At 40.9% G+C, this 23,347-nt stretch overlaps 1 protein-coding gene across 17 annotated transcripts in view; it reads left to right on the forward strand.

The window, feature by feature from the left end:
* The window catches only part of NOS1AP (nitric oxide synthase 1 adaptor protein), a 298,625-nt gene that overhangs the window by 29,664 nt on the left and 245,614 nt on the right, over positions 1-23,347 (forward strand). For 6 of the 17 annotated variants that reach the window (XM_078356150.1, XM_078356154.1, XM_078356151.1 and 3 more), the window contains exon 2: positions 19,043-19,205. The exons of the other annotated variants lie outside the window; for them this stretch is intronic. The gene's annotated coding sequence lies outside the window, so the exon portion shown is untranslated. The remainder of the gene's footprint in view (positions 1-19,042; positions 19,206-23,347) is intronic. 17 annotated transcript variants of the gene reach the window in all.

The raw sequence follows: 23,347 nt of genomic DNA on the forward strand, positions 1-23,347 counted from the left end.
CAGTCTGTCTGTTTACCTCTGTTCACCACTTTTACCATGTCATTGCTGTTACATGTCAAGTGTATATGTGTGGAGGTCTGTTTCAAGGTTTATTCTGTTTTGTGACTCTGTTTATCTCTCTATAGGTTTATTATTCCTGATGCTCTTTCTCACCCCTGATAGGCCCCAGTGTGTGTTGTTCCCCACCTTGTGTCCATGTGTTCTCATCTTTCAGCTCTCACTTAGAAGTGAGAACATGTGGTGTCTGGTTTTCTGCTCCTGTGTTAGTTTGCTGAGGAACAATGGCTTCAAACCCCATTCATGTTTCTGCAAAGGACATGATCTCATTCCTTTTTATGACTGCATGGTATCCTATGGTGTACATGTACCAAATTTTCTTTATCCAGTGTATCATTGGTGGGCATTTAGGTTGATTCCGTGTCTTTGCTATTGTGAATAGTACTGCAATGAACATATGTGTGTATATATCCTTATAATAGAATGATTTATATTTGTTTGGGTACATCCTCTGTAATGGGATTGCTGGGTTTGTTGGTATTTCTGCCTCTAGGTCTTTGAGGAACTGCCACTGCCTTCCACAATGACTGAACTAATTTACAGTCTCACTGACAGTGTAAAGATGTTCCTTTTTCTCTATAAACCTTGCCAGTATCTGTTACTGTGACTTTTTAATAATAGCCATTCTGACTGGTGTGAGATGGTATCTCACTGTGGTTTTGATTTGCATTTTTCTATGATCAGAGATGTTGAGCTTTTATTTTTTTCATGATTATTGGCTGCATGTGTGTGTTTTTTTTTTTTTTTTTGAGAAGTATCTGTTCATGTCCATTGCCCACTTTTTAATGGGGTGTTTGTTTTTCTCTTGTAAATTTGTTTAAGTTCCTCATAGACTCTGGATGTTAGATCTTTGTCAGATGAATAGATTGCCAAAATTTTCTTCCATTCTCTAGGTTCTCTGATTACTCTGATAATAGTTTCTTTTGTGTGCAGAAGCTCTTTAGTTTATTTAGATCCCATTTTCAAATTTTGCTTTTGTTGCAATTGCTTTTGGCCTTTTCATCATGAAAGCTTTGCCTCTGCCTATGTCCTGAATGATATTGCCTAGATTTTCTTTTAGGGTGTTTATAGTTTTGGGTTTTAGATTTAAGTCTTTAATCCATCTTGAGTTAATTTTTTATATGGTGTAAGGAAGGGGTCCAGTTTCAGTTTTCTGCATATGGCTATCCAGTTCACCTAGCACCATTTATTAAATCGGGAATCTTTTCCCCATTTTTTGTTTTTGTCAGGTTTGTCGAAGATCAGATAGTTGTAAGTGTGTGATCTTATTTCTCAGTTCTCTGATCTTTCCATTGGTCTGTATGTCTGTTCTTATACCAGTACCACATTGTTTTGATTACTGTAGCCTTGTGGTATAGTTTGAAGTCAGCATGATGCCTCCAGTTCTGTTCTTTTGGCTTAGGATTTGTCTTGGCTATTTGGGCTCTTTTTTTGGTTATGTATGAATTTAAAAATAGCTCTTTCAAATTCAGTGAAGAACATCAATGGTAGTTTAATGGGAATAGAATTGAATCTATAAATTACTTTGGGCAGTATGTACTTTGGGCATTTTTATGATATCAATTCTTACTATCCATGAAGGTGAAATTTTTCCATTTGTTTGTGTCCTCTCTGATTTCCTTGAGCAATGATTTATAGTTACCCTTGAAGAGGTCCTTCCCTTCCCTTGTTAGCTATATTTCTAGGTATTTTATTCATTTTGTAGCAATTGTGAGTGGGAGTTCATTTATAATTTGGCTTTCTGCTTGCTGTTGTTAGTGTATAGGAATGCTAGCAATTTTTGCACATTGATTTTGTATCCTGAGACTTTGCTGAAGTTGCTTATCAGCTTTAGGAACTTTTGGGCTGAGACGATGGAGTTTTCTAGATATAAGATCATATCATCTGCAAATAAAGATAATTTGACTTCCTCTCTTCCTATTTGAATGCCCTTTATTTCTTTCTCTTGTCCGACTGCCCTGGCTGGAACTTCCAGTACTACATTGAATAGGAGTGGTGAGAGACGGCATCCTTGTCTTGTGCTGATTTTCAAGAGGGCATACTTCCAGCTTTTGCCGATTCAATAGCATGTTGGCTGTGGGCTTATCATGCATTGCTCTTATTATTTTGAAGTATGTTCCAGCAATATCCTATTTATTGGGAATTTTTAACATGAATGTGCATTGGGTTTTATCAAAGGTCAATTCTGCATCTATTGAGAAATCATGTAGTTTTTGTCTCTAGTTTTAGTTGTGTGATAAATCACATTTATTGATTTGTGTATGTTGAACCAGCCTTGCATCTCAGGGATGAAGCCAGCTTGATCATGGTGGATAAGCTTTTTGATGTGCTGCTGATTTGGTTTGCCAATATTTTATTTAGGATTTTTGCATTGAGATTTTTGCAAGGAGATTGGCCTGAAGTTTTGTTTTTTTGTTGTACCTCTGTATCTCTGCCAGGTTTTGCTATCAGTATGATGCTGACCTCACAGAATGAGTTAGGGAGGAGTCCCTCCTTTTCAGTTACTTGGAATAGTTTCAGTAGAAATGATACTAGCTCTTCTTCGTATCTTTGGTAGAATTCAGGTGTGAATCCATGTGATCCTGGGTTTTTTTTTTTTGGTTGGTAGGCTATTTATTACTTTCTCAATTTCAGAACTCATTGTTGGTCTATTCAGGGATTCAGTTTCTTCCTGGTTCAGTCTTGGGAGGTATATGTGTTCAGGAATATATACATTTCCTCTAGCTTTTCTAGTTTATTTGCATAGAGGTATTTATGTATTCTCTGATGGTTGGTTGTATTTCTGTAGGGTTGGGGTGATTTTTCATCTTATATTTTTGATTGTGTTTATTTGATTCTTCTCTTTCTTCTTTATTAGTCTAACTTGTGGTCTATTTTATTATTTTTTTCAAAAATCCAGCTACTGGAGATGTTGATTTTTTTGAAGGCTTTTTTTGTATCTCTATCTTATTCAGTTCTGCTCTGATCTCGGTTATTTCTTGTCTTTTGCTAGCTTTGGGATTGTTTGCTCTTGGTTTGCTCTTGGTTCTCTAGTTCTTTTAGTTGGGATATTAGGTTGTTAACTCGAGATCTTTCTAGCTTTTTGATGTGGGCATTCAGTGCCATAATTTTCCCTCTTAACACTCTTTTAGCTGTATCCCAGAGATTCTGGTACATTGTCTCTTTGTTCTCATTGGTTTCAAAGAACTTCTTGATTTCTGCCTAATTTTATTTACCCAAGAGTCATTCAGAACGAGTTGTTCAATTTCCATGTAGTCGTGTAATTTTGAGTGAATTTCTTAATCTTGAATTCTAATTTGATTGTGCTATGATCTGAGAGACTGTTATTATTTCAGGGTTGTTTTTTTTTTTGCATTTGCTGAGGAGTGTTTGACTTCTGATTATGTGATCAATTTTAGAATAAGTGCTGTGTGGTGATGAGAAGAATGCATATTCTGTTGTTTTTGGGTGCAGAGTTCTATAGATATCTATCAGGTTTACTTGATTCAGAGCTGAGTTCAGGTTCTGAATTTCTTTGTTAATTTTCTATCTCAATGATCTGTCTGATATTGACAGTGGGGTGTTGAAGTCTCCCATTATTACTGTGTGGGAGTCTAAGTCTCTTTTTATGTCTCTGAGAACTTGCTTTATGAATCTGAGTGCTCATGTATGGGGGCATATGTATTTAGGATAGTTAGCTCTTCTTGTTGAACTGAACTATTTACCTTTATGTAATGCTCTTCTTTGTCTTTTTTTGATCTTTGTTACTTTAGAGTCTGCTCTGTCAGAAACTAGGATTGTGATCCCTTCTTTTTTCTGTTTTCCATTTGCTTGGTAAATTTTCCTCCATCCTTTTATTTTGAGCCTATTTATGTCTTTGCACACAGCCTACGGATGGGTCTTGGCTCTTTATGCAGCTTGCTATTCTATGTTTTTTTTTTTTTTTGGAGACAGAGCCTCTGTTGCCCAGGCTGGAGTACAATGATCTTGGCTCACTGCAACCTCCGCCTCCTGGGTTCAAGTGTTTCTCCTGCCTCAGCCTCCTGAGTAGCCGGGATTACAGGCACTTACCACCATGCATGGCTAATTTTTGTATTTTTAGTAGAGACAGGATTTTACCATGTTGGTCAGGCTGGTCCTGAACTCCTGACCTCAGGTGATCCACCTGCCTCTGCATCCCAAAGTGCTGGGATTATAGGCGTGAGCTACCGTGCCCAGCCCTCATTCTGTGTCTTTTAATTGGGGCATTTAGCTTATTTACATTTAAAGTCAGTATAGTGGTATGTGAATTTGATTCTGGTTATTTTGCAGACTTGTTTATGTGGTTGCTTCATAGTATCACTGGTCTGGGTACTTCAGTGGGTTTTTGCAGTGGCTGGTAATGGTTTTTGTTTCCATATTTAGTGCTTCCTTCAGGAGCTCTTGCAAGGCAGGTCTGGTGGTGATGAATTCCCTCAGCATTTGCTTATCTGAAAAGGACCTTATTTCTCTTTGGCTTATGAAGCTTAGTTTGGCTGGATATGAAATTCTGGATTGAAAATTCTTTGCTTTAAGAATGTTGAATATTGGCCCCCAGTCTCTTCTGGCTTATAGGGTTTCTGCTGTTAGTCTGATGGGTTTCCCTTTGTAGGTGATCTGGCTTTACTCTCTGGCTACCCTTAACATTTTTTCTTTCATTTCAACTTTAGAGGATCTGATTATTATGTGTATTGGGGTTGATCTTCTCGTGGAATGTCTTACTAAGGTTCTCTGCATTTCCTGAATTTGAATGTTGGCCTGTCTTGCTAGGTTGGGGTAGTTCCCCTGTTTGATATCCTGAAGTGTGTTTTCCAGCTTGGTTCCTTTTTCCCCTTCTCTTTCAAGCACCCCAGTTGGACATAGGTTTGGTCTCTTCACATAATCCCATAGTTCTTGGAGGTTTTTGTTAATTCCTTTTCATTCTTCTTTTCTCTGCTCTTGTCTACCTATGTTATTTCAGAAGGGTAGTCTCTGAGATGCTTTCTATTCTGCTACTGATACTTGTCATTGCATTGTGAAGTTCCTGTGTTCTGTTTTCAGCTCCATCAGATTGGTTATGTTTTTCTCTAACCTGCCTATTCCGGCTATCAGCTCCTGTATTGTGCTATCATGATTCTTAGCTTCTATGCATATTCATATTGAGTTACAATGTTCCTTTAGCTCAGCAAAGTTTGCTATTACCCACTTTCTGAAGCCTGATTCTGTCAGCTCAGGCATCTCAGCCTCAGCCCAGTTCTATGCCTTTGCTGGAGAGATGTTGTGGTCATGTGGAGGAGAAGGTGCATTCTGGCTTTTTGAGTTTCAGTGTTTTTGCATTGATTCTTTCTCATCTTTATGGGCCTATCTGCCTTAGATCATTGAGGTTGCTGATGTTTGAATAGAGCTTTTGAGGGGTCTTTTTTGTTGATGTTGTTTTCTGTTTGTTTTTCTTTTAACAGGCAACTCTCCTGTAGCACTGCTGCAGTTTGCTAGGAGCCCACTCCTGACCCTAGTTGCCTTGGTTTTTCTGTACCCAGAGGTATCTATCACCAGTGAAGCTTGCAAAACAGCAAAGATGGCAGCCTGCTCCTTCTTCTGGAAGCTCTGTCCTGTGGTGGGGCACTGACCTGTTGCTATTCTGCACATACCTGTAGGAGGTGGCTGGAGATCCCTGTTGGGAGATCTCACCCAGTTAGGAGGAATGGGATCAGGGACCTACCCAAAGAAGCAGTCTGACTGCCCTTTAGTAGAGCAGATGTGTTGTGTTGGAGGGTACCCTTCCTTTTTCAGATCATTCATATACTCCAAAGCCAGCAGGCTGGAACAGCTGAGTCTACCAAACTGCAGAGATAGTGGCTGACTCTCCCTCTGCGAGCTTTGTAGTAGGGAGAGACCAGAGCTCTCCCTGTAGAACCCTTGCTGGAGTGGTTGAAGCCCCCACAGGAAGGTCTCGCCCGGTGAGGAGGAGTGGATCAAGGTCCTGCCTAAAGAAGAAGTCTGGCCATGATCTGGCAAGGCAGCTGTGCTGTGGGGGATCCCTCCTTGTCTGGCCTGCCTGTATTCTTCAAAGCCACTAGGCTGAAAAGATGGAGTCTACCAAACTACAGGGATAGTTCCCCCCAGGAACTCCATCCTGACTCAGGGTGACTCCAGCCTGCTGCCACCAGCCAGCTGGAATTCCAAGCTGGTGGGTCTCAATCTGAAAGGTGCCATTGAAGTGGGGCCTGAAGAATGATGCCACTTGGCCCCTGACTCAGTCCCCTTCCTAGGGACATGCATGGATGGATCTCCCACCTTGCCATGGATCCCGGGGCCAGAGTATGCAAAACTCCTGGGTCTCTGTGTGTGGCTGAGCCACTCCCTGAGTGGCTGCTCTGCTGAGATACAGCTCTGTGTATTGGACCTAAGGCCCTGGTGGTGTAGGCTCATGAGGGGATCTCCTGATACATGGATTGCAAAGATCCACGGGAGAAGCATGGTTTCCCAGGCAGGGTTGCACAATCACTCACCACTTCCCTTGGTCGGGGATTAGGGTTCCATTGGCTCTGTGCAGCTCCTGGGTGGGCCATTGTCACTTTCTGTTTCTCTTTGCTGTCTGCGGGTTGAGCTGTTTGCCTAGTCAGTCCCAATGCGAGAACTCAGATATCTCAGTTGAAGGTGCTGAATTCACTTGCTCTTTTCATTTTTTTCTCTGAGACCCATGGACTGCAGCCACTTTCAATTGGTCCAATGGTGTGTTTTAAAAACTTAGATTTTCTTACTATTGGGGACTGGTATTCTTTGCTGGTATTTTAAGACCCTTTCACTACTAGATCACTTTAAATATTTCTCATCATCTCTATTTCAGATGTATATGTTCTTTCTTTTTTTTTTTTTTTTGAGACCCTGTTTCGCTCTTGTCACCCAGGCTGGAGTGCAATGGCACGATCTCGGCTCACCGCAACCTCCGCCTCCCGGGTTCAGGCAATTCTCCTTCCTCAGCCTCCCGAGTAGCTGGGATTACAGGCACGCGCCACCATGCCCAGCTAATTTTTTGTATTTTTAGTAGAGACGGGGTTTCACCATGTTGACCAGGATGGTCTCGATCTCTTGACCTCGTGATCCACCTGCCTCGGCCTCCCAAAGTGCTGGGATTACAGGCGTGAGCCACCGCGCCCGGCCGTATATGTTCTTTCTTAGACTATTCAACAGTAGACCCTTGAATTTACAACTAGAAATATGAAGAATATTACCACAAATGCCTTATAATGCTATGAAAAGATGCTCAACTTGACTTGTAGGGTAATGTAGATTACATCCAGATAGCATTTCTCATAATTAGATTGGCAGAATTCCAAAAGTTGACCACTACTCTGTTGCCAAAATGTAGGGGGAAATAGATAAATACATTGTTGTTTGCTGGGGGAATGCAAAATAGCCTAAAGCTGATCTATTAATATGTGGGGGAATGGGCAATACCCAGTACAATTAAATCTACGGTAACTCTTTTGTCCAGCAATCTTTAGATAAGATTCCTACATCTTTAGATTGCTAGACAAAATTCCTAGAATCCTCTAGGAATCTGTCCCAAAGATTTACTGGCAAAATATTTTTGTGAAATATGCATTTTACTGGAGCACTAATTGTAGTAACAAAAGGCCGAAATGACTGAGATATTCTTCACTAGAGGACTAGTTAGGTAAGCTGTGGTGTTTCCATAGGATGGAAAACCATGATGCTGAAAAAAGAAATGGGAAATATATCGGTAATGGAGTGATTGTTATGATATATTAAGTGAAAGAACAAGATGCTACTTATCTAAGAAAGAAAAGAATATGTATTTGCTTACATATTTGCTTGTTTTTTAAAAGAATAAATCATAAGATAATAATAATAGAAAAAGGCTACCTTTAGGAGAAGGGGGTAATAGGATGGAGGGAAAGGAATAAAACTTCTCTGAATATACTTTGTTTTGTTGGTTTGCTCATGGAAACATGTAAATTTTTAACGTAATTAAATAGAAACAGGGTCTTGCTCTGTCATTAAGGCTGGAATGCAGAGGCATGATCATAGCTCACTGTAATCGAACTCCTGGGCTCAAGTGATACTCTTACCTCAAGTGATACTCTTAGCTAGGACTATAGGTGTGCACCACTACACTCAGCTAATTTTTTTGTTTTTAATTTTTTGTAGAGATGGAGCCTTACTGTGGTGTCCAGGCTGGTCTCTAGCTCCTGGCCTTAAGCATTCCTGCCTTGGCCTCCCAAAGTGGCAGGATTATAGGCATGATCCATTGTGCCTGGCCTTAACATAATTTTAAAATAAAAAACATGCAATCCCTGAGAAAACCAAATAAATCTGAGTATATATTGAACTGGTTAGCAGAACCCACAGAGAGGACACAGAGAGGAACTTGGCCACTGGCTTTAAAACACAGGGATTTGATTGTACATCCCTATTGGCATGTATCATAAAGGTACCCAAAGTGCAGAAAACATTGTAGACTGTTTTTCAATTATCATTACTGATATTGGTATTCTGAGATTCTTACATATATTGTGAGATAGAATAAACAACTAATTATATTTTTAGGAGGAAGGAAACATTGACATGTGAACAATGAAGTTAGGAAAAATTCCTGCATTCTTGAATTTGAGTTGGACATACAGTATGAACTCAAAGCATTTTAATAGTTTTTAAAAACATGATTTTTAAAATGTTTTAAAAACATTTCTTTAAAAACCTCTGTCCACTGGGAAGGGCCAGAAACCATGGCCAGCCCTGTAACAGTGAGCATTCCTTGTGCCCAGATTGTGATTGCCAAATACTATTTCCTACCAAAAAAAGCCAGGACTCTGGAGCAATGACTACTTTCAGATTTGGAGCAGGAGGTATACAGGATGTGCCTGGATCATTTCTTTACACCAGCAAGCAGGGGAGCTCTGAAGGATTCCCAGGGTCCTGTCGTAGAAGGACTCAGGAACCAACGTGAAGAGGCTCCTACTGGCCAAGTTTGAACATCATTTTGGATAATACAGCACTGGATTGAAACACATCACACAGGTTTAAATACACAAGTTTATAATGAAAAAAATCAGTCACTTTTGTAGGATGCTAGGAAATTAATGAATTACTTTGAAAACGGGTAAATAAAGGGAAAGCAATAAGCATTTTACAATCCATGCCTGAGTATGACCAAACTGCTGTTGAAGGGAAGTTTCTCTTTATAAAAGTAGCTACAGGAGAGGTGAAGAAGGAATTATATCACATCACTGTTATTTTGCAATCCCTAGTTCATGGATCTAGGCAATGATCAACAATGGCTGCTGACAACATGAAAAAATATTGCCAAGAAATTGCCTAATCTGAACAAGCCTCTAAATTTAGCAAACAAACAAAAAAAGGGGGATTTATACAATGGGCAGAGGAGAATGTTAAATAAAACCATGGGAATGCAATCAGCAACATTTAGAAATAGGAAACTACAGAAAAATGACCTGGAGTTTCAATAATTTTCAATAGATGTGAAAAAAAAAGATGAAGGGTAGACTTATAGATTAAACATAGATGTATTAATGTATTAGTCTGTTCTTACTAATAAAGACATTCCAGAGATTGAGTAATTTATAAAGGAAAGAGGTTTCATGGATTCACAGTTCCACATGTCTAGAGAGGCTTCACAATCATGGCGGAAGGCAAAAGAGAAGCAAAGGCATATCTTATGTGGTGGCAAACCAGAGAGCTTGTGCAGGGATTATATTTAAAGAAAGATCTTTATCTTTAAAAGGTGCATATTATTTACTTCTGAAATAAGATGGCCTTTTATTTGGGATTTGTTTTTAAAATAAAGGGCTGATGAGGAAGTGGGTGGGTATGAATGAAACCAGAGTGGCTCTACGTCGGCAGTGAGTGAAACTGAATAATGGGTTTATTCATTTTACTATTTCTTTGTACTTTTGTGTGCATTTAAAGTTTTCAGTGGTAAAACATTAAATGAAAATAGCATTCTTAGCATAAATAGGTCTCAGAAGAGGGGGTTTTCTGAAAAGTTTTATGTGAAATGGGACTCTATTTAAAGTCTCATTTTTATAATGTCTTTGTATATCCGAGATAAGTTCCTAGAGGGAAACAGAACTCACACTGGGTATCTGCAACTCATTCCTGTTTTACTTCAGTGACTCTGCTGCTCACCAAGCTTCTTAAACTCATGATCACAGAGGAAGGCAACCCAAGTTTGTATCCCAGGGAGACCATTTGTAAGATGACTTCTTAATCTGGATTATGATTCTCTTTTAATCTGGCTCTGCCCTCTCCCTTCATCACTTCCAGCCAACTGCAGACTGCAGTGTCTCTGAAGATGGAAAAGGATCTATTTTTCAATTTCCAGATGCTCAAGGGCCCTTTGAAAAGTCAACTTAGAGAGGGACTGTGACCTCCCCATGTCACTTGGACATTTAGTGGGATAGCTGGGATTCGAACCTGGGTCTTTGAACTTCTGCACTGCATTCTACTGCTTTGCTGTCACTGAATAAGTTAAATTCTACATGTTGATTCCTCGCTGGTGAGGGGTGCCTGTATTCTTTGTTGAGCTTACAGTGTGCTCTTCAGGAAGAGTTTTTGCCCTAAATTATTTATAGACCACTGTGCCTGTCTGAGCATATGTTCACCAGCCAAATAACTTTTAATATGCTCAGGGAAATGAACACAGCCTCCAGGGTCTGAGGAATATTAAACTGTGGGCAAGGAAGATTTTAATATTGATAATACTCATAAATTTGGTGCTTTAGAGTTTGAATGTGATTCACTGTCTCATTTGTTCCTTCTTAATCTACCCGCTATTTTCAGTGATGGAATGGCAGGTCAGTCTAAGATCCCAATCAGAATCTTCTGACTTCAAAATCCGCACTCTCTCTACTTTATCACACTACCTCTTTCTTTTAGTAGAATTTGAAAATAGTAATGTGATATCTTTAGGTGATGCCAATGACCCATCAGAATATGATGTGACTGTTGCTTTCCTCATCATCAAATGAGTAACAATTAGTTCTAATTCAGTTTAATTCATTCTGTGTTAGGCATGTTTGGAAACTTGAGTTCTGTCTAGTATTTGAAAATAATTTTCATAAAACTTCTATGGCATATATATTAAAATCATATTTGCTATGTGACATTGGATAAGATTAAATAGTTTCCAAAGTCACAGCACTAATAAATGGTAGAACCAGGATTTGAAACCAGGACTGTCTGATACCAGGCCTGAGCTTTAGCCATTAAGTCACTCACTGATGTCCATTTATTAATTCAATTAGCAGATATTTACTGAGCATCTACTCTATGCCAGGTACTGTTTCAGGCACTGGGGATACAGTTGTGAATGAGATGGATATCCTCCCTTGTCTTTATTCAACTTACAACTAGTGAGTGAGACAGACAGTAAACAAGATATTTTTAGGCAGTGATGAGTGGTTTGTAGGAAGTAAAACTGGGCAATGTGACGCAGAGTACCTGGGTTATAAGGCTAGGATGCTGCTTTAAACCTTTAGGGGCTGATCTGAGGTCAGACAGGTCTTGAGTATTCTAGACAGAAGGAACAAGTAGAGATTAAAGATTCTGTAGTTGAAACTGGCTTAGTATGTTTGGGGAACAGAAAGAGAATACAGGATAGAACACAGAAGCCATTGGAGAGGCAGTGCTCATCCAGTAGTGTGGTTAGAGCTCCCCACATCCTCGTCCTAGCCCCTTGGTAATATAGGCATGGTTGGGGTGAGGAGTACTGCCTTTGACGGAGGAGGAGAGCTCATTGACTTGTGATGGGACTCATTTCTGAGAAACAAACTCCATCCCAGAGGAATGACACATTTTGTCAAGACCATGGGCTCTGTAGTCTCAAAACCAGTAGGACAGGGATAAATAGTTGAGACCTGGCTTAATGACATGTGTGAAAACAGTTTTGGAGTCTTAAATGGCATCAAGTAGAAGCAACATCAACAGTGTGACCTTATTGGCAAAAAAGTTGCTGCAGTCAGAGGCTTTCCTGAAGGATGATATGCAGAGAGGTCAATGCCTGCCAAATACAAGGAGAACATTTCTGGCCAAAAATGGAATAGGTGTCTTTGAATTCTGTTGTAGTCCCTCACATGCATTGAGAAGCCACTCTGCCCCTGGTCAGGAACACTGCAGCAATGAGTTAAGTCTGGTTGGAGTTGGAAGAGGAGCTGGAGTAACTCATCTCTGTGGGCCTTCCGACCTGCAGTCCTCAGGACCTCATTGCCAGGATGGCAGTTAATGGCAATGGTGGTTGGTAACAATTGATGGTAGATGAACTATTCAAACCCAAATTATGTTCCTGTCTGCCTTACTGCTCAGGCCAGTGCTCCTTCATGCTCCAGCTCTTCTCACTGTTCTGCAGCCTGTGGTCACTGATTTGCTCTGGGATCCCTATTATTTTTAGTGGCACCTTATTTAATGCAGCTCTACATTTTCTAGCTAACTGGTACCATCTGTCTGTAATCACACTTCTCAGATCTGCCTCCTTGTCATCAGCCTACCTCCCTCTCTGATGGTTGGGAACTAGTTGTATTCTCTGAAGACTTGCTGTACTTGAAAATTTTTACTTGGCATGGCCAACAAAGTTATCATATATTGTCTGTGGAAGCCAGCAAAAGCCTTGGGAAATAAGACTTGAGTTGTCATCTCACGTTAAGAGCATCCTGGCCACTAGTGGTGGGTACACCAGAGTTGGCTCTAGGTTCTGATTCCTTTGTCACTGGGCTTTGACTGTGTAGTCTTGGCCACCTCTTCAAACCCCTCTGGGTTCCAGCTGGTTTATCTTTAAACAAGTTGAAGGGATTAGACCAATGGCTCCCTGTAGGGCCTATCCTGCTCTCAGATCATTCAAAGGTATTCATTGCCAGTTCTTTGCACCACAAGGAACTTATTTGGACTTTTAGACAGACTCTGACTTCTCAGAGCCTGCAGTCTAAGACATTCTGACATGGATGCACATTTAAAAGACAGACACCTTATATATATATTATTCATCAATTTTGCCACTAGTAAGATGAAGCTGTCACTTCTGAAAAAGGGATTTGTATGTACTTCCCACTTTTACTGCTTTGGTTAAAACATTTGCCCTAAGAACGCCATCAAATATAGATATGCATATGCCATAGACTGAGAATATTAGCATTATAAGCATGTCAATGACATAGTAGCCTTTTGGCATAATTTTATATTCTTTATAACAACATTATGGGGTGAATTGCTTTAGCCTCTGATAAAAAGATGTAGGAATTCAGAGAGTAAAATCTCCTCCTAAAGCTTCTGTGACTCCTTCATTGTGCCAGACTTCAGTGCCTGTGCTTTGTTTGCAGTTCTGGGCTGCATCTCTGAATAGGCATATTAGGTCAGTGGGTGTATTATGCAGAAGGTGGTGGGGATAGTGGGTTACTGAGGGAGTTAAGTTGACAGGATCATAGATGGGGATTCCTGGTGTCTAGAGAGGAGGCAGAGGGGAAGCCTACACCTCTCCTCCTGATGGCCCTGGCAGGAGGTGGAGCATCAGTCTGACAGCAAGCAGGTTATGGGGGATGTTGGTTCCCATAGGAAGCATAATTGTTGGAACATTACTGGAGGCAGTCCAGGCATGTCTTGGTTGTTAGGACGTCCACACATCAAACCTGCAAAAGTGTGTCTGGTGGCCAAGTGGAGTCCTGGCAGCCCCACGGTGGAATGTGGTGTGGGGCAAAGGCTGCTGATGAGGGCACCTCCTCTGATGAGTCCATTCTTGCATTGTAGTAAATAAACACCCAAGACTGGTAATTTATAAAGAAAAGAGGTTTAATTGGCTCACGGTTCTGCAGACCATACAGGAAACGTGGTAGCATCGGCTAGCCTTCTGGGGAGGCTTCAGGAAACTTAGGATTGTGACACAAGGTAAAGGGGAAGCCAGCACTTTACATTGCCGGAACAGGAGGAAGTGGTGGGGTTGCGGGTGGGAGGGGGGGTGCCACACACCCAAACAATCAGATCTTGTGAAAATTCTATCACCAGAACAGCACCAAATGGGAAATCCACCCCCATGATCCAGTCACCTCCTGCCAGGCCCCCCTCCCACATTGGGGATTACAATTTGACATGATATTTCAGTGAGGACACAAATCCAAAGCAGCTCATCCTCTCACCTGTCCATCCTTCACCTTTTAGGAAGGAGGACAGCCACAGTAGAGTGCTTGCCTCTAGTTGCTCTTGAGCACCCTTCCTGGGTAAGAGAATTTTTTTTTTTTTAAAGATGGGGTTTCTCCATGATGGCAAGGCTGGTCTTGAACTCCTGACCTACCTCAGGTGATCCACCTACCTTGGCCTTTCAAAGTGCTAGGATTACAGGTGTGAGCCACCGTGCCCGGCAAGAGAATTTAAAAAATATGTATTTTTATGATTCTAAAGGTAGTATTATTACAGAAAGTTTGAAAACCCAGAATTTATACAGAAAAACACAATAACAACGATGGAGAATGTTTCCAGTGGTGGTGTGGCAAATATGGCTTCCCTGCTCATCTGTAGTTTGTTTAAGGTGGCACAGTGTTTGGCTTATACGCAAACACTTCATTTGAATGGAAAGAACTGTAGTGACTTTTGCTGTAAAACCCCAGTGTAGAAAGAGGCCATATTATTTTCCTACAGGACAAGATCACCCTGTTTTGCTGGTTGAACCCTAACTTATCACCCTTTTCAGTTAGGGTTCAACCAAAGAACAGATGATTGGGGATTATTTGAAGAGACTTAAGGCCTTTTGACTGATTGAATCAGGCTCCCATGTATTATCTTGGATGATTTCCCTTACTTAAAGTCAGCTAATTATGAGCCTTAATCATATCTGCAAAAATACTTTCACAGCAATACCTTGATTAGTGTTTGGATAACTGGGGACTGTAACCTAACCGACTTGACATATACAAAATATCATCACATCTGAAAATCTATCCTCTTTGAAAATGAATCTGGGGACTTGGGTGCATCATCTGCCTTGGTTGCCCAGCGCCTCTTTCAACAACCCTCCTTGCTAGGATGTAATAAGGGCTAAAGTCAGTCCTGCTGATCTCACCTGGACCTGCCCACCTGCAGCACCGTATTCTGTCTTTTGTGTCTTTGTGACCTCTCCCTGTGACTAACTTGGAGGTTGTTGCAGGGGTGGGATGGTATCTCCTGTTGCATTTGTCTGTCCCTTGATGGTCTGAGTGCTGCAAGTGCTCTACATGGCTTTTCAGTAAACAGTGTCTGATATCCATGACTTAACTTCAGGTCCCATAATGGCCAAGATTCTTATGATGTCTCCTTGTTATATCTCTTCATGGAGGAAGGAGCAGTTTGTTTCATTGCATTTGTGTTTGTTCATTCACTTACAAATTGCCAAGTGAGCTAGGCATTGTTCTAGGTACTGAGCCTATAGCAGTGAAGAAGACAGACAGGATCCCTGCTCTTCTGTAGCTTTATAAAACTAGCACGGGTGTTGGAGGTGTGGCAGAGGGAGAGGAAGGAAACTAATAATAAACAAGTATACATATTAAGCTAATTTCAGATAGTGTAGGTATATGGAGGAAAATAAAACAGTATACCATGATTCTAAATTAGGTGGTCACTTTCTTAGTTCAAATAATGACTCTCTAGCTATGTGATGATGGGCAAATTACTTCACCTCTTTGAGCCTCAGGTACTCTATCTTTTCAAACAAACAAAACAAAGCAAAAGGATAAGAATCTGTGATGTTTGGGGTCCAGGCCACCTGTAATGGGAGCTGTTGTAGGTTTTTGTGAGGGGATTCTTGGAAGAGGAATTGTCTAGGAATGTAATTTGTGATGGTTAGAGCCTTGCTTCTCAAGTGTGGCTTGCAAACCAGCAGCAGGTATCATTGCAGAGCTTTTTAGAAAGGCAGACTCTCAGGCCCTTTCCCAGGCCCACTGAGTCAAATGTGCATTTTGCCAACATCCCCATGAGATTTTTCTGTATACTAAAGTTTGAGAAACACTGCTGCTAGAGTAACTCAGGTATAAAGCATTGGATTCCTCTTGAAAACTAGAGGTGGGGAGAAGGGACAGAATGAATTCAAAGGTCAGTTTTACCTTGGGTGAGGTCAGTCTCTGAACAATTGATTTAAAAGAAACCAACTTTCTGCCAAGATTGCCGGTTCATCAGATATTAATAGGAAGGATGTAGCTTTTGAATTCTGAGAATTCTGAGAACTGGCCTCTATCTAGGACACGGCTCTCTGGGTGCTGAGTCCTCTCAGGATGTCAAATACTCAAGGTAGAAAGTTGTTTGGTGAAGAAAAATCAAGGAATTGGAGCTGGCCTTTATCAAAAGGATATTCAAGCTGCCATTGTTGGGTGTGTCATCCTCCTTTACTTAGGACTGTTTCCTTTTACGATCTAGGTTTAGCCTTTGTGAGGCAGAGCCCCTGGCCTCTGAACTGTGAGGCCTGCTGTGTCACCTTCTCCAGAAGTGGGGTGGTGACTTGCCTTTGTGTGCAGTCTGTGTCACCACCGTCCTCTGTAATGGACTCCTAAGACTGCTTTGCACTGTCACATTTCTGGTTGATGCCCTGTGGGAGATTCCTAGCCCTTTCTGCCCAGTGCTTCCAGAATGGGCTGCTCCCCAGTAAATTTGCGTGGGCAGCTAATCCCATCTATGGCATATAGAGTCTTGCGTGTTCCATCCACCAGATGGTGACCCTTTGCTCCTCAGGTTTCTTCTTTTGTCTTTCTTGGGATCCATCATACCCAGGGTATTTATTCCATTCTATGCTTCCTTTGTGCTCGGCATGGTTCGGATTCCATATTTACTCCTAACTACAGCTCAGAAAGATCTTGGAGGAGCTGGTAGCTGAATATGATAGATTCATAGTATGTTACCTTGGTATCAGTCCTAGTTAGGGACAACTGTGGATGCTGTGAAGTTTTCTTTCAAAAATATCTTGGTGTTTCAGAGATGACACATAGGGAAAGGACAACTGGGCATGCAGAGGATGGGTACAGTTTCTGAATTCATAAATTGACATTCTGATTTGTTGACTTTGATGTAGATTCAGGATGGGTAGGTGTCTTAGAAGTCACTGGGCACACTATGAAGAGGACTTCACTTGTCTGCCCCCACCCCCGATAGTGGCATCCTTTTAACAAGTATGGTTTCCTTAGAGACCTTTCTCTGCAATATTCTTTGATGTTCCTACATAGATTTGTAGTTTTTTGGGGAGCTGGAGGGTACTCATATATTTCAACTGCTTTGGAACAGGAGATAGCCTTTGTTCCCTTGTCTGAATCAAAGTCAAATCCATTTCATTTCTTAAATTTCTTGAGCTCTCAGTAAGCTTCTTGCAGACACCCTAGCACTGGGGAGTAAGAATGGAGTTAAAAGTGCCCCTGTGGACTGCATTAATCCATTTACAAGGGCATAATCTAATAATCAGAAAATGCTGGCTTCAGTTTCCTGGGGATAGGAGCTCATTTTATGCATTTTGTTCTGTTTGCATTGGCTGTCTCTCCAGACATTGCAGGTTTCCATACATTGGTCCTGTCTTTATCAGATTAACGTCAGGTGGCAGCGGCTAGATTCATCTGTGGATTTACTTGCGGCTGCTTAGTGGATTGTGGCCTGTGTCTGATGCTTTAGTACTGACTGCTTGGTAACCCTTTTTTTTAAACTGGTGAATTCTTACCAGACAATTTGCCTTTAGTGTTTCTTTCTCTAGACGGGGAGGCATGAATTCAGGTACACTAGCTATCATCCTCTTTGTTTAAGAGGGAGAGAGACACAGAGAAGTCAAGAGATACATTATGAACCCTGGCAGACATAACTCAGGACTCCCTGGACTTCCCGCTACCCCTCGGCTGGGACTGCTGACCTCCCTCCTCCTTGCCTTTCAGACATGCCGCTGAGCACATTGGTGAACAAAGGTATCATTGTGCTCCCTGAAATAAAAAGGGGGGCTGGTACTCTAAAAGCACCTTGTCAGGCTGCAGCTAGGGTACCTTTTAGTTCTCCTTTCTGCTAAGATCCCAATTGGAAACAGGTGGGGCCATATCCTTTCAGCTGTTTCAGAATGGGACGGTACAGGAAAAAGTGCCTATCAGTTTGTGTGTGTATTGTATTCACACATATGTTTTGGGACACATGGGGCTTTCACTGTCTCCTGGAAGCCTAACAGTGCTTCATGGCTTCTGGTCATCTGATGATGGACAGATTCACATATCTGTCTTTTGCTTCCACTTTCTTACCACACATCAGTCAGTGAACGTTTGTCATATCTGCTAGGCACCAGACATATCTGATTGTTCTTCTTCACAATGTTGTTACGAGAAGATACAGATAAAAAGATTGTGAAATGGCCAGGTGCGGTGGCTCACGCCTGTAATCCCAACACTTTGGGAGGCCAAGGTGGGCGGACCTGAGATCAGGAGTTCAGGACCAGCCTGGCCAACATGGTGAAAACCTGTCTCTACTAAAAATACAAAAAAAAAAAAAATTAGCTGGGTGTGGTGGCAGGTGCCTGTGATCCCAGCTACTTCTGGAGGCTGAGGCAGGAGAATCGCTTGAACCCAGAGGTGGAGGTTGCAGTGAGCCGAGATCATGCCATTGCACTCCAGCCTGGGCAAGTTTCACAAGAGTGAAACTCTGTCTCAAAAACAAAAAAAGAGAAAAAAAAGATTGTGAAATGTTTCATTAATAACAATTGCTTTTTAAAAAATAATTTCAGCTTATTTTTTAAATGGATTAACAAGCACATGCAGTTTTGTTCCATGGGTATACCAGGTGATGCTGAGGCTTGGGGTCCCAATGAATTTTGTCACCCAAATGATAAGCACAGTATCCAACAGATGATTCTTTAGCCCACATCTCCCTCTGCTCTCTCACATCTAGTGGTCCCCAGTGTCTGTTGTTCCCATATGCATGTTCATGTGTATTTAGTGTTTAGCTCCCACTTATAAGTGAGAACATATAGTATTTGTTTTTTTCATTCTTGCTTTTGTTTGCTTAGGAAGATGACCTCCAGCTCCATCCACGTTGCTGCAAAGAACATGATTTCATTCTTTTTTGTGGCTTTATAGTACCACATTTTCTTTTTCCAGTCTACTGTTGGTGAGCACCTGGGTTGATTCCATGTGTTTGCTAATGTGAATAGCACTGCAGTGAACATACAGGTACATGTGTCTTTGTGATAGAATCAAGTGCTTTGTCTTCCAATATTACAGTCAACTTTTCATTAAAAAACCCCAAACTAAAAATACTCTGGCTGCTGTTTTTCCTGCATGACTAATCAGTATTTGTAAATCATTTACGTATAACCATGATATTTTGAATAGATATATTAGGCAGTTGATATTTTTGAGTTTGCTTCATGTTTACTGAATGCCCAGTATGCACCCAGGGCTGTATAAGAGATTGAGGTAGAGGTAGGGGTGTGTCAGACATCTCTTTTGGACTCTGTGAGTTCTTTTGCTTTTGGACCCCATGAAAACCTCATCTCAGAGCTTTGGCCTCTCTCCTCAGAAAACTCATCAACAGGGAGTGGAATTTAGCATATTATTTCAGGGGCCCATAGATCTATGAGAAAGTTCATGGGGATTTGTAGGTCCCGTGATAAGAGCCACTTGTCTTGATGATAAGACAAATCATGTGAGAGCTGGATGGTAATTTTGCCATCATCTGCTGCACTTTGGGACGTAGAGCTACTATTTTGGGAGCCCTCATAGAATGTTTTCCTTTTTTTTTTTTTGTGACAGAGTTTCGCTGTTACTTAGGCTGGAGTGCAATGGCATGATCTTGGCTCACCGCAACCTGCGCCTTCTGGGTTCAGGCAATTCTCCTGCCTCAGCCTCCTGAGTAGCTGGGACTACAGGCGTGCACCACCATGTCCAGCTAATTTTTGTATTTTTAGTAGAGACGGGGTTTCACCTTGTTGACCAGGATGGTCTCGATCTCTTGACCTTGTGATCCACCCGCCTCAGCCTCCCAAAGTGCTGGGTGAGCCACCGTGCCTGGCCTAGAATGTTGTCCTTTTTAAGAATGATCTAGAAACTGAAATACTTTCCTGTCATAATAACTGGAAGAGAGGCTGCTTAGGGTCCATGGATGGGAACTATTCCAGTAGCCCATGAGGAAGAGCAGCAAGAGCTCTGGAGAAAGTCTCTCTAGGCATTCTAGAGCCTTTACTTTCCTCCAGTTTGGAAATGGGGTCTGACAGCTTAGTGTTTGACACAGGCAATATGGAACCTGATTAACTGAGAAGGATTTACTATACAGACATAACTCTGCAAGCGTTGAGCTCATGTGTCTGCACTTCCCTAAGAACTTATATGGGGTCCCTGCTTTTAGTTTCTGTTTAGATAAAGCAGAAATCTCTATTGGGTTTACTCTGTGTTCTATAAAAGCCAAAAAATAAAACAAAAAAACTACAAATGATAACATAAAAGTGAAGGACCTGTACTGCTACTATTCTTTTTTTATTTAAAAATTGCCAACGAAAAGAGGCTTCCGTCAGTTTTAGAGAAGTATTGGGAACCTAGCTGCATGGCTTTTTATTCTTCCCTTATTAAAAATTGTTGGTAGTCTTCCTAATTCTTTATGTAGCTATAGCTTTCTCTTGGATCCCAGAGTACTTAACGGGTAGGGCTGGGGAATCTCTCTCTTGTCTTTGTGGTATTGAAGGGTAGCAAAAGGTATTCTTTTCAGATGAGGGGATTCACAGAGGCATTTAGAATTGCCTAGAATCGTCCTCTGAAGACTTGAAGAGGGAACCATATTAGGGATCCTTGGCTTGTTGTAAAGGAAACGGATGGCATGGGGGAGGCAGCAGAGATAACAGTTGGCATATGGCCAAAGTGACAAGTAGGAACCTATCCTGTGAATAATAGGATGTCTTTGATGCTGCTGGTGGGAATGTAAATTGGTACAACCTCTTAAGAAGGCAACTTGATTATATATATATGTGTGTGTGTGTGTGTGTGTGTGTGTGTGTGTGTGTGTGTATATATACATATATTGTATATGATACATATACGTGTATGTATATACATGTATATATCAAAATATTTCAACATTTTAAACTCTTTAGCTGAATAATTCTTTAACCTAGAAATCTATTCTAAAGAAATAGCCTAAATATGGTAAAATATTTTTGCATTATTTCTTTACTTTCATCAATTATATTTATGATAATGAAAAATGGAAAGACAGCTCACATGGAGGACTTTTTATGTAAGTGGCCAAATGATAAAAATTTATGCAGTTATTAAGCTTGTTTACAAATAGAGAAACAAGGAAGGAATTGGGAATCTGGTGAAGGAAATGAGGAATTTGTATTAATCCATTTTCATTCTACTGATAAAGACATACCTGAGACTGGGTAATTTATAAGGAAAAAGAGGTTTAATGGACTCACAGTTCCTCATGGCCGGGGAAGCCTCACAATCATGTTGGAAGGTGAAAGACATGTCTTACACAGCAATAGGCAAGGGGGAAAATGAGAGCCAAGTAAAAGGGGGAGCTCTGTATAAAAACATCAGATCTCGTGAGACTTATTTACTACTAGGAGAACAGTATGGGGGAAACCACCTCCATGATTCCATTATTTCCCACTGGGTCCCTCTCACAACACGTGGGAATTATGGGAGCTACAATTCAAGATGAGATTTGGGTGGAGACACAGCCAAACCATATCAGAATTCTTTTAGATTTTTTTCCCTCATACCTTTTAACATATCTTTTTCCTCATTCTGTTGCTACAAAGATACTTACAAAAGTGTAGATGCCTCTGCTCCCTAATCCCAGTGTTCATCTCTCCTGGGTATGGGTTCTGAAAAGATCTCTGGTACTGTAATTTCCCGTTCATCCACATCTCTGATGAGCAGAATTTCTCATGAGGAGCTCAGCTGGGTGATCACTGCAAAGCCCAGTCGAGGCATATATAGGGAGATGCCTTTCTGCTAAAGAACTTGGCACACTAGGATTTTTTTTTTTTTCAGTTGAAAAACTGCATTTGAGAGGGGTAGACTGATTACTTCAGACTTGGAGAGAATATTTATTTTACTTTCTTTTTTGAGACAAGGTCTTGCTGTGTCACCCAGGATCAAGTATAGTGGCACTATCTTGGCTTATTGCAAACTCCGCCTCCCAGGTTCAAACGATTCTCCTGCCTTAGCATCCCAAGTAGCTAGGATTACAGGTGCATGCTACCACACCCGGCTAATTTTTGTATCTTTAGTAGAGACAGGGTTTGGCCAGGCTGGTCTGGAACTCCTAACTTCAACTGATCCACCCATCTCAGCCTCTCAAAGTGCTGGGGTTACAGGTGTGAGCCACTACGTCTGGCCTTGGAGAGGATGTTTAATTCAACCTCCTCATTGTGCAGACTAGAAGACAGGCCAAGTGAATTGCTCCAAACATCACAGCTGGTAGTGACAGATATAGCATCTCCATTTACAGAGAAAGACAGTGGAGGACACTGGCTTTGCCCTTTACAACTGTGTGACTTCGGGCATATCATCTCCTGAGAGTCTCAGGAAGTAGTAAACCAAGGAGACTGTGTAAGGGCTTAGCACCATGTCTGCCATATACGAAGTGCCCAGTAAATGTTAACCATTATAAACGATAACAATAAAAATAACAGTGAAAGTTAACAATCATTACTTTTTATTGTTTTTACTTTAAAAAAAGGACTCTGACTTCTCTAATTGTCTGAACTGTCTCAGGAAGTAGAATCCTTACCTCTTTGGGGATGTGGGATAATTGTTGAGATCATGTTCCCACATAGAGTACATAAAGCAATAATTGAATGTTTGCAGTTGGGGCAGAATAACCCATTTCTAAATACTGTAGTTAAGGTCCTTTGAAACAAGCATATTACAATGCAGGTGAACCTCTATTTTGACAAACTAGTATTTAAAAGTTTGAATTTATCAACAGATAAATTAGGGTGATTACTGTAATTACAAATGACCTCTTTACTTTGCAAGATAATTAATTTCAAGAATATTTAAGTAGAGAAGCTCCCATTGATTATATTACAAGATTATTCCTGACAGTTTTTCTCTAGACAATAATTAGCAAATGTAACTGTTATAAAGCAAGACGATCTATTGTTGAGGGAAACTTGGCTTCTAATGATGTGTCCAGAACAGTGCTTTCGGATATCATCAATGTTAAACAATCCCAGCACAGAAAACTGCAATAAACTCTATGGTGGGCATGTAACAAAATATGAATTATTTCAATTTTTATTTCACATAGGATGTTACTAAATCTGAAATTAAATTATAGGAAAGAGTAGAGAACCCTCCAGAAG

The sequence above is a fragment of the Callithrix jacchus genome, chromosome 18 (genome assembly GCF_049354715.1).
Source record: "Callithrix jacchus isolate 240 chromosome 18, calJac240_pri, whole genome shotgun sequence".
In the NCBI taxonomy this organism is placed as follows: domain Eukaryota; kingdom Metazoa; phylum Chordata; class Mammalia; order Primates; family Cebidae; genus Callithrix; species Callithrix jacchus.